The following is a 12,087-nucleotide window of genomic DNA, read 5'->3' as shown; positions in this document are numbered from 1 at the left end:
TGTAAATATGTATGTATGTATTGAACCCTGGGCCTGTGCCCTGAGCTACCTGCTCAGCCCTTTTCTGAATTTTAAGTCTTGAGACAGGGTCTCACCAAGCTGCTAAACTACTTAGGCTGGGCTCAATCTTGTAATCCTCCTGCCTCAGTTTCCCAAAGTGCTGGGAAGACAGGTGAGTGCAGAGCCTGGGATAAGAAGCCATGGGATGGTACAGGTCATCCTTGACTGCACTGCCCTCCCCTGCCCAGGCCTGTCACTGTTCCTGGGATGCCCTTCCTTCCCTACCCAGCCCGTGTAGTACTGCTCATCCTTTGTATTACCTCCTTGCTGACTCCTCTGGGCCAGCAGCTCCCTTCTGTGCTGCCTCTGTAACCTTTCCAGGCATCAGCAGTTGCATGCTTCATGCCTTCTGCCTGTCTGGCCTCCTTGTCCAGCTGTTGTGACTGGTCCACATCTGTACCATGTGTGCCTATACACCGTGGGTCTGAGCTCCATCAGCATTTCTAAAGACTAAACTGAGACTCAGATGGGCCTAGATCTTTGTTAGCCACTGTAAGTTCCTTAAAAGATACTCAAAAGCTGGGCATGGTGGTGCACGACTATAATGCCAGCACTCTGGAAGGCTGAGGCAGGAGGACTGAAAATTCGAGTTCCATCTGGGCAACTTAGCAAAGCTCTATCTCAAAATTAAAAGATAAAATAAAAAGGGTAGATCTCTGGATTAGATCCAAAGTACCACAAAAAACAAAATCAAAATAATCAAAAGAGACCCAAAGCACACGTGCGTGCACACACAGGTATACACACACACACACACACACACACACACGGGGGTGGGGAGGTGGTTCCACTGAGCCAAGGTCAGCACTTTGTCCAGGACTTGTAGATTTTAGCAGGTGGGATCTGCTGGGAACAGGTGATCTTGGTAGGTGTCCCTAGTGTCAGAAAACTGAAAAGAGGTCATATTGGAGGAATGGACAGTGTCCAGCTTGGCCAACACACAAGTACATTTGAGGAAGAGAAGACAGATCCTGAGAGATCCTCCTGTCCCTACCCCTCCCTAGGCAGTGGGAACCATGGGAACTGAGGCAGCATAGGGATGTGCCCATTGGAGACACGCTCCTGACAGCAGCATGGAGGGTGCATTCATCTTTTCATGAATTCACCCTTCTCGCCCACAAACATGCCGGCCCTGAGGACAAATGGTGGGCAGGGCACCTCCTGCTGCCCTGGATAATAGGCTCTGCTCAATTTCAGGTATCGGCTGACTGCAATGGAGAAAGCCCTTGGGAGATGTGTTGGGGAGGAAAAGGAAGATGGTCTCTTTCTATACAGCACTCTTAATCCTGCTCTTAGAGAATAGAAATTCAAGGGCATAGAAGTCTGCTCTCCTGGGGTTGGGATGACAGTGACAGGACCTGGCTTCCATTACTCAAGGGCATCCCAGTTTGTCTTGACATCTGCTGAAAACAAATGATACTAAGAAGGTGGATGAGGCAGAATTGATTTTCCTTCCCAAACTGACTTCACAGTGCATCATGGTAAAAAGAAAGGTCATTTACAATGTGATGGTTCTCCTGACGCCTTTCAGTCTTTGATAAGATGAACAGACCATGGCTTCTTCTCTCCTGCCCTGAGGCTACCGCCCTGACATAGAGGGTCAGGAAAGCAGGAGAGAGGCATCTAGAAGAGCTGAGAGCTTCAACAGAATACCCAAGACTTTGGCTCTTGGTTCAGAGGTAGAAAGTCCAAGACCATGACACCCACTTCTGCTTGTCTCCTAGAGTGGACTCGATGCTGCTTTAACTCAGGGTAGAAAGCAGAAGGGAAGGAAGGTACACATAGAAGAGGAAAAGGGAGCCAGCTGTGATCGCCCACCCATTCCTGCAACCCATTCATCTGCCCCAAGGCCACACGGCTCCCATCAGGCCCTGCTACCCATCACTGCCACATTGAGGAACTGAGATTCCAACATGGGTTTTGAGAGGACACACTCAAACTACTACAAACACACTCTGGGGGTGTAGCTCAGTGGTAGAGTAAATGTCTAGCATGTACAAGCCTCTGGGTTCCATCTTTAGCAATCCCCCCCAAAAATAAGAAAAAACCCACAGTAGGGTGATTTTTGTGCCTCCTGTGTCACTTGTGGGATAACTAAAAACAAAGAGGTTAAATAATGTGGTTCAGAGCACAGCTAGGGAGCTGTAGGGCTGGGGCTTGGGGCAGGCAGTTGTCCTAACCCTAGTACTCCATTGACTCCCTGTTCCATGGGTCCCATTCATCCAGGAACTTACACTTTGCAACAATTCCACCCCAACTGACTCTCAGGAGCCCTCTTGTAGAGCAAGTGGTCAGAGACACCACTAAGTGCCCAGCACAGCATCCTACTCCCTGTGGTGGGTTTGTAGGGGACATGGTATCCTCACAGGGTACAAGAGAACAAGGCCAAAGTGTGTAGCAGCAAAGCAAGTGCTGGACAACTGGGTGGGAACTTACCCCACTGAGCCAGGGTTTCAATCTACCAAGTTTTCCAGACACCAGGCTTTGGAGATTCATGAAAAGCAAAGAAATTCTATTAGGAAAATAAGAATGTAACACTTCTTGACAAACAGCAATGATGCTGGGCTGGTTGGAGAGATAGAGGGAGAAAGGGGTTGAAAAGTTAGATAGCCTAGGAAGCTGAGGCAGGAGAATAGTAAGTTTAAACCCAGACTGGGCAATTTATCAAGACCCTGTCTAAAAACAAAGAAAGTAATTAACTAACTAACTAACTAACAGAAAAAGCCCTCGGGTCAGTCAATCTCCAGTACTGAACTGAAAAAAGAAAAGATACTTTCTTTAAATACTTTCAAGATTAGATTTAGGTACTTACCAGATAATAAAATGAAAATGGCACTTCAGTTTCAAGTAAAATCAAATTGAAATAGAAGTCTGAACAGTATATACAGAGTCTGTCAAAAAAATGTATACACACTTCAGTTTCTCTTTTCCTGGAGTGTGTATACATTTTTGGTGCTCTGTCTGTCTGTTTATCTGTTTGTCCATCTATCTATCTATCTATCTATGATGTGAAACATCTGTATACCTAGATAAGTCTGTCTTTAGAAGCCTGCCAGCCAGGTTTCTGGGGTCTCACAGAACTCACATTCACTAGGAAGCATCCAGCTGGCTTGGAAGCAGAGACTCTTCAACCTGGGCTGACTTTGGAGAAGTCCTCGGTCAGCTCCCAGGTTCCTCTCAGCCCCACATCAGGAGTGTTATATGTACAGGAGCCTGTCCTAGGTCCCATCTTCCATTCAGAACCAGCAAGGAAGTTTCCAGTAACACCTGCTTGGGCTGTCCTCTTCCTGAGATGACCCTGCAGAATTCCAATGGTCCCTGGGGCAAGAGGCTATTTCCAGGCCCAGGCTCTGAGTCCATGTTTGGTCTTCAAGGAGCACACAGTGCACCTGCCAGGCTTTGTCTGTACCCCTCCCAGGAAGGCACTGATCCCCTTTCTCCTTCCTCCTTGGTACCAAACAACAGCTGAGAATGTGCCTTCTACAGCTTGCAGGAAAGACCCTCCCACCACTACCCGGGAGTGGAAAACCAAGGGGTGCCTTTTGGTATCATCCGGTATTTGTTTACAAATAATTTCAGATATTAAAAATAGTCCTCATTGAAAACAAACAAACAAACAAAAAACACTTCAAGCAACACTGATAAATTCAAAGACGTTTTCTGAAAGTTCATCACCCAGAGCTTATCAGTGGATCACCTGGCTCAACATCCTCTCAAATAAGCTCTCCTGGTCAGATTCTCAGTGTCCTCAGAAGCTCCATTTTGCAAAAATGGAGTTGAGTTGCCCAAGAACCTTGTTTATAAAACTCAACAATAATGTTGCAGGCCTTTGTTGCATGGCAATCAATATCAATCTATATCCTCAGTTCTAAAAACATTCCATTGAAGGGCTGGAGATTTAGCTCAGTGGTGCTGCCACCTGCCTGGTGAGTTCGATCCCCAGTACCACAATATATATTCACAACACATAAATAAATATATATATATATAGATATAGATATATATATAGATATAGATTCCATTGTGCAAAGATACCACCTTTTATTCAACTAATCCCTTCTGGATGTACATTTAGGTTGCTTTCAGCCTTTCATTCTCACCATTTGTTTGATGCTCTACAGTAGCTTCCTGCACATTTTGCCCTCTGCTCACTTCCCTGGAAAGCTGGCTCAGAGCTGCTGGTGCCAGCCAGGGTTTCCTGAATGGGCTAGGACCTCTGAGCAGGCAGGAACCCAGGGGTTTGAAAGACTTTACCTCCTGGCTCTGTGGTTAAGCTGCAACTTTAATCCAGTTAACCAACATCTAGAAACAATGTTTTCCTTCGTACCAGAAAAATGGATGGTGCTCCAAGAGACAGACTTGTGGGTAAGGGAGAGTTTTACAATAATAAAATATAAAGAAAATGATAAGTATCATTTATTGAGTGCCTACTATTTTGAGACACATGATTTCTAGAACTGTCCCCAAAAGGCCATATTCCCATGATGTAGACAAAAACGTGGAGATAAAATTACTTCTCCACAACTGTGAGACTCATAGGGATTTTCTAGCAATTACCTGTCAGGGTGACCAAGCATAAGGATCACTGGGAACATGTGAAAATGCAGATTCCTGAGAACTCAAGCCTTCGGATTGTGAGTTTACAGAAACTGCATCCCACTAAGTTCCTGAGGAGACTCTGGAGTATGCCTCTGCTAGAGAGCCCTGCTCTCATAATAACAGTTGGGGTTTTCAGGCCTATTCTAAGGGGCAGGGTCACTGGTGTCAGTTTGCGGAATAGTGTCAGGACCCACTGGAACTCTTTCCCTGGATGTGGGGAAAGCATTGAGGATAAAACCCTGGGTCCAAGGCCTGGGCTTCCTGTGGCCCAATCTGGAAGAGTCTTCCCGATCGGGATGCCAGCCTGATCATGTTCCAGTCTGGTCTGGGACCAATGCCCAGGACAACAGAAGGCAGACCACACCATGACTCTGCTCAAATGCCCACCAAGAACACCGACTAGCTGCATCCTTCACCTTGCCTCCGGTCCTCTCAACCCCAACTACCCTACTTCCCTGCTGTTCCTCCAGTGCCCATGGCCCGCTAACCCCAGGGTCTTTGTACAGGCTGTTGGCTTTGCTCAGAATCTCTCCAGGTTCTTTCATGACTCCCTCCCTGCTTTCTCCCAGTCTCTGTCCACATGTAACCCTCTCAGAGAACCCTGTTTAAGCTCATAATGCATCCCAAGGACTCCCAACCCCTTCCCGCAGCACTGTTCCCAGAGGTATTTACCCCTCCTGACAGCCTGCCCAGTTTGTTCACTGTCCCTCTTGTTGCTCTAGAATGGAAGCCCCTGAAGGCAGGATGTGTGTGTGTATGTGTGTGTGTGTGTGTGTGTGTGTGTGTGTGTGTGTGTGTTTTTCTTCACTGCTGTTCCCTCAGTGAGTAGAACAGTGCACAGTTACCTCTTTGACTCATAAAAAGGGGCGTACTCTAGGAGCCCTTGCTCCCAGACTGGGGCCTGGCACATGTAGGACATCTCTGGCTCTGGTTTCCTGATTTGGTCTGATTACTTCGACATACATTTACTGAGAACTCAGTTTGATCCAAAGTCTGGGGCTATGGTCCCAGGATGGCAGGGTGGATGGGGACTCAGGATTGATCACAGCCTCCCCTAACACCTTTATGTCTGCCTTTCCTCCGCCCTCCCTGGGCTGACTCAGCTCTTCCTTTCCCTCCTGGTGGTCAAGAGGGACCATGAAAACTCCTCAAAGGGAGAGAGAGAACATCTAGCTAATTTTGTATCTTCGCTAGTTTCTTTCAGAGAAACCAGTACAGAGCTGAACAAGTAACTGAGGAAAGAAAGGGGTGTGGGGACCAACTCCTGCACACGCCAAGTTTGGGATTTCTGGATGTGGATTCCAAGAACAAATCCCATCTCAACTACTGCCCAGACTGAACACAGCACTCAGTCAATATCTCTGTCACATGGATCGGCCTTTCATTCATTCAATACATACATACTGTCAGGCAAGTGCGCACCAGGTCCTTCACATGCACAAATTTATGTAACTCTCATAACAGTCCTATTTGGTAAGTACCACTGTCATGTCCATTTTACAGACAAGAAAATTGAGGTGCAGAGTGGTCACAGAACTAGTAAGTAGGTAAATCTGGGGCCTAAACCCAGGGAACTGGCTCCAGAGTTTAAATTATTGACTATCACATTCTACTTACTGTCTTTTGGTAAAGAGATCAGGTGTGACATAATAAAAACAATATTTATTTGGTCTCTGCCCCCAGGGGCTAGCACAGAGTTCCTGAAACCCTTGTAAATTCTTGAAAGCTAAGAGTGCCAGATGCATCTTTTATCCTCTTATTTGGTCTTTCACCTTATTCCTCACACAATGCTCCTGAATCCCTTGTGATTTCCTGGGGGTGAGAGTGCCTTTTGTTCTAATGAGGCAACTGGTGGTGGGCTCTTGGATGGAGTTCACTCTGAGATCAGAAGCCTGGAACTTCGGGCTTCTACCCCCATGCCCTGGGAAGGGAGGAGGGCTGGAAATGGAGTTAATAATCCATCCTGCTTTGTGATGAAGCCTCATGAAAACCCCTGAACTACGGTGCAGAGAGCTTCCTGGCTGGTGATCAAGAACACAGCCAGGTACTGGGACACTGATGCTCCCCAACCCCACAGAACTGAAGCCCCTGTGCTCAGACCCTTCTGAACCTCACCCAAAGTGTCTCCTCATCTGGCTCTTCATTTGTGTCCTTTAAAATAGCTTTTGTAGTAAATCAGCAATAGGGGCTGTGTGTGGTAGTGCAAGGAAGGCTCAGAGGAGGACTGCAAGTTTCAGTCTGGCCTGGGAAATTTATCCAGTTAGTGAGACCCTGCCTCAAAATGAAACAGGACTGAGGATGTCGCTCAGTGTGAAGGCCTTGGGTTAATCACCAGTATCACACACACACAAAAAAAAATCAATAATATGTAGAATTTTTCCAAATTCTATGAGTTTTTAATTGCAAATGATCCAAACCAAGAAGGGAGTCACAGAATCTCTGATTTGTAGCCAAATGGGACGGAAGTTGTGGATAACCAGGGCAACTTCTGCTTGTCAGGGGCATTTGAAGTTGGGAAGCAGTATTACGGACTGAGCCTTTAGTGAAGGGCTAATAGAGCCGAGCTGAGTGGGTTCTAATGTCTATAAAACATTGTTGGGTGATGACACATGCTAGAAAGAACAATGACGTCTTGTATCAGATGATGACTCGCTGTGTGTCTCTGGGCGAATTGCTTCACCTCTCTGAGTCTGTGAGCTAAAAGGAGGCCATGACTTACCAGCCCCATCCACCTCTGCAGGGTGTGGGAAGGATCCAAAAGAACTAATGAACACAGGACCCCTTTGTCATTATTGTTGTACCAACACCAACTCTGACTCCAGGGAGTTTTCCCCTGCAGATTCAAGTCCACTTGCTTTCCCCAGAATACCATGGGCCTCCCCAGCAAACTCAATCAGTGGTTCCACCCACTTCTACTTTCAAAGGCAGAGAGAAAGCAGTGCGCATACCCACATGCTCTTAGGAGGTCATCATCACCTGACAGGTTCTTTGAGGGCTCTCTGTAGAACAGCACATTTTCTCACATGGAGATTTCTGGGATTATGACCATTAAAAGTCCTCCAATGCAAAGCTCAAACCACCAGGAGGAGGAGAATGAAGAAGTGGAGGAAGAGGAGGAGAGAGTGGAAGACCAAGGGGCCAGCTCTTGCCACACTGGATGCTGAGTGTGCTCCAGGTCTGTTTACCACCCTTGGTCACCTCACCCTGTGTTCCCAAAGTCTGACCTTCCCCAGCCACCTCTTTGAGTCCCTGCTCTCTACTTCTGGGTGGGCTTGGCCATGGAAAATGCAGGGAGGGCATGAGTTAGCTGGAGGGAGAGGAACCTGGCTGCTACTGGATCTGGCTGGGAAGTAGCTGCTCAGTGCCCCTGAGGGTCACAGCTTTTCCTACAGCCAGACCTGATCACCTATCCAGGGAGTGCCTGTGAGCTTCCCCTAACCCTGCCTCTCCTCAGGAAAGTGTCTCCTCGTTACACTCCAAGCAGCAACTCCACTGGAATGTGCTCTTTCCTGTGGGACCTGGACTGGGGCTCCTGCCTGGGAATGTCCCTTCCCAGGACCACAGTGGGGCAGGATCCTGTTTCTTCCCACTGGCTTCTGTCCTGCTGACCCACAGGCTGATGACCATGTGGGAATAAGCAGGAAGCACCCTGGGGCCTGAGCTAGGTGGAGGGTGTCCTGAGGATGAACTCATCCCCACCCCATACCCTCTCCTGGATGTCTGGGCGTTGTCCTCAAAGGCCCAAGGAGGGTTGTGTGAAACCAGGCCTCCTCCCCTGACTTACTCAGAAATCCTCTACTTTTTCTGTTTACAAACCAGGCCACAAAGCATCTGCCCATGAAAAGTTCTACCGCAAAAGATATTAAACACAATACTATTGGGCTGGGGTGCAGCTCAGCAATACAGCACTTTCCTAGCACTAGCAAAACCTGAGGTTCCATCTCTAGAACCACAATACAAACACAAAAACAAAAACTAGCCCTGTTTTAGGTGATCAGACTTGGGGGAATAGCACCTCAAAGCTTTGGACTCCCCAATCCCAGTGACTGACTACAACAGCCACGTTTGGAGTCTGTCTCAGCCAAAATCTTATTTTACTTTTGGGGCAACTGAGGCATGGCTTGGGAGAAATGAGGCTCATACTCAGGCAGAGTAGCCGCTTGGTAATAGGTCAGTGCCATAATTGCTTATGAATATGATTCTTCATTGCTAGATTCTAGTTGTTGGAATACAATAATACACATTTAAAGGGTTTGCTACAAGGGTCAGGTTATAACAGAAAACATTTGAAAAGCATTTATAAGTACATATAAAAGATCCTTTGGGTTTAAAATAGCTGCTTCTCAAACCTGGAAAGATAAAACAAGGAAATCAGCTCTGTTCTCAAGTGATTCCTTTTTCCTTTAAGAACAAATCATGGGAGGAGTCCGGGATTTAGCTCAGTGGTGCCATATCTGCCTCACAGGTATAAGTTCCTGAGTTCGATCCTGGTGCCAAAAAAAAAAAAAAAAAAAAAAAAAGAACAAGTCATGGGATCCACAATCTAAGTATGGAAGCAAAACCCATACAACACTTAGAAGAAGATGCACACGCAAATCTTTAAGACCTTGACTTTGGCAGTGTTTTCTTAAATGTGACATCAACTGCACAGTGATAAGGGAAAATGTAGATAAATTGGACATCATCAAAATTAGCTTGGTATTGAAAGATATCAAGAAAGTGGAAAAAGCCTAGAGAATGGGAGAAAATATTTGCAAATCATATACTGTATTTGACAAAGGTCTAGTATTGGATGTATGTAAAGAAGATTTACAACTCAACAACGGAAAGACAACCCAATTTAAAAGTGAGCAAAGAGCCAGACGTGAGGGTGATTCCAGCACTCTAGGAGGTGGAGGCAGGAAAATGGCATGTTCCAGCTGAGCCTGGGCAACTTAGCGACTTAGCAAAACCCTGTTTCAAAATTTTTAAAAACTCTCTTTTTTTTGTACTGGGGATTGAACTTGGGACCTCGCACTTGTGAAGCAGGTGGTGGAACCACTGAGCTAAATCCCTGGCCCTTAAAGTAAAAAAATAAAAAAGGGCTAGAGATGTAGCTCAGTGTGAAGGTCCTGGGTTCAACCTCTGGTACCAAAAAAACCAAAATGACAGCAACAATAACACTTGAAGAAACCTTTTTCCAAAGAAGATGCACAAACAGGCTCATGAAAAGATCCTAAATATTCACTCATCATTAGGGAAATGTAAATCAGAATCACAATAAGATACCTCTCCACAGCTACTAGGTTGGCTGTAAGTTTTTTAAAAAGAAAAGGAGCAATAGTGTGTATTGATTGGAGTGTGGAGAAACTGGAACCCTTGTTAATTACTGAGGGGAATGAAAAATGACTCCATTTCTGTGGTAAACTGTGCTGTTTACCTCAAGAAGTGGAACAGAAATACCATATAATCCAGCAATTCCACTCCTAGGAAAACATCCAAAAGAATTGAAAATGGGTGCTCAAATAAATACCTGTACATGTGTGTTCACAGCGGCATTATTCACGGGAACCAAAACAATCCAAATGGTCCATCACCTGATAACTAGATCAAGAAATTGCCATCAAAGTGGGACATAGTGCACATGCCTTTAATTCTAGTACTTTAGGAGACAGAGGCAGGAGGACTGAAAATGCAAGCCCAGCCTGGGCAACTTAGAGACTTAGTGAAACACTGTCTCAAACTTAAAAATTTTAAAAAAGGGTTTGGGGATGTAGCTCAGGATGAAGGTCTTGAGTTCAATCCTCACTTCTGCAAAAAATTAAAAATAAATAAATAATGGGAAGGGAGGAAAGAAAAAAGAAACTGTTATCCATATAGGTCTATCCACACCATGGATTATTTATTATTCAGCCATACAAAAGAATGAAGTTGTAGTACATGCTTCAACATGGATGAACTTTGAAAACATGCCAAACAAAAGAAGCCACAAACAAAAGACCACATATTGTATCCTACTTACACGAAATGTCCAGAACAGGCAAAAGCAAAGAGTCAGAAAGCAAACTGGGGGTGAAGGAGTACCGGGGACTAGGGAGAAACTGTACTGGGTTTCCTCTGAGGCTGATGAAAATACCATGAAACTAGATTAAAGTGCTAGTCATACAACAGTTAATGTACTAATGCCACTGAATTGTGCAAACTGGTTAACTTTAGGTCATGTAAATTTTACTCCAAGGTGGGGGGTGGAACGCACTGGGGATTTGAGGTGTAGACACAGGGTGACGGCCCATGCCAGGAGAAGCATCCTCCAGGTGTAGACCCAGAGATCCTCTCCAAATGAGCACAGAGGACCCCTAAAGTCCACCGTCCAAACCCCCCACTTCTCGGATGGGGCAGGTAGGACTGGAGGGCACAGGACTGAGAAGCCACAGAACAGTTAAGAGGCAGGGATTGGGGATTGAGCCTGGCCCTGCACCGTGACTCCACAAGGTTCCTGTTGTCTGTGGGGCTAGAGGGGGGTCCTGGACATCACGAAGAGTGAAGTTCAGGCTAACCTGGACCTTTCACCCTGAGCACTGGACAGGGCAGCGTCATCCACTCATCCTCCCCAAAGGCTGCTGCTGTCAACTCAGGCTGTGCCCCCGAGAGCCAGCTCCTCCTGAGTGGAGTTGCAGCTTGAACGTTACCAGTGAAACTCATTACCCAGCTCTTCTATTTCTGCTTTCAGTCCATACGCCTGGCTGAGGACATCAGTTTCCCCACAAAGGCAAAGGGAAGAAGGGGAATGTCCTGGATTCAGGGCCATCACTGCATCCCCCAGAGGGACCCGGGAGCATCCAGTCAGGCCCTAGCAGGCAAAGCCAGCTGAGCCCGCAGAGCCCTAAGGACTTCTTGCCTTTTTTAAAGTTTTGCTGGATCAGACCTTTAGGGCGGGTATAAAAGGGAATGGCCCGACCTGCTGGACACGTAGTCTCCTCCAGTGTGCTCCAGGTAGGTGCTGCAGAGCTGGGGGCTGGGGCGGGGAATGGAGAGCGTGTGCCGCAGAGACTCAGAAGGCCCCCGAGGAAAGTGGATATCTTGATGAGAAGAAAGCAAGAATGGGCGTCTCCTGAGCACCTCCCTGTCCCCAGGGGCTGCCGAGGTGGCACCTCATTCCGTCCTCCAGGCAGCCTGTACTGCACTCCCACTGGCCATTCGGATTCATGCACAGCTGCGGAGAGCTGCGGAGGCTCACAGCTTGTCCACAGTGAGACCCAAGCAAACTGGATTCCAACCCAGATCAGCCCCCTTTCCTGTACCATTCCAGGTCCTGGAAAGGCGTCTTTTCCCTCTGAGGATGCATTTGGCTTTCGCATTCCATGAGCTATATTTTTTTTCGGTTCTGTGTTTGTGATTTTGAAAAACAGATCTTGATTATCAGAGATACCCTGCTTTTTCTAAGGGGAA

The sequence above is a fragment of the Fukomys damarensis genome, unplaced genomic scaffold, assembly GCF_012274545.1.
Source record: "Fukomys damarensis isolate Sample0158 unplaced genomic scaffold, DMR_v1.0_HiC HiC_scaffold_17, whole genome shotgun sequence".
NCBI classification, from domain to species: Eukaryota; Metazoa; Chordata; class Mammalia; order Rodentia; family Bathyergidae; genus Fukomys; species Fukomys damarensis.
The sequence above is the reverse complement of the archived record's forward strand: the minus strand, read 5'-3'. Positions refer to the sequence as shown.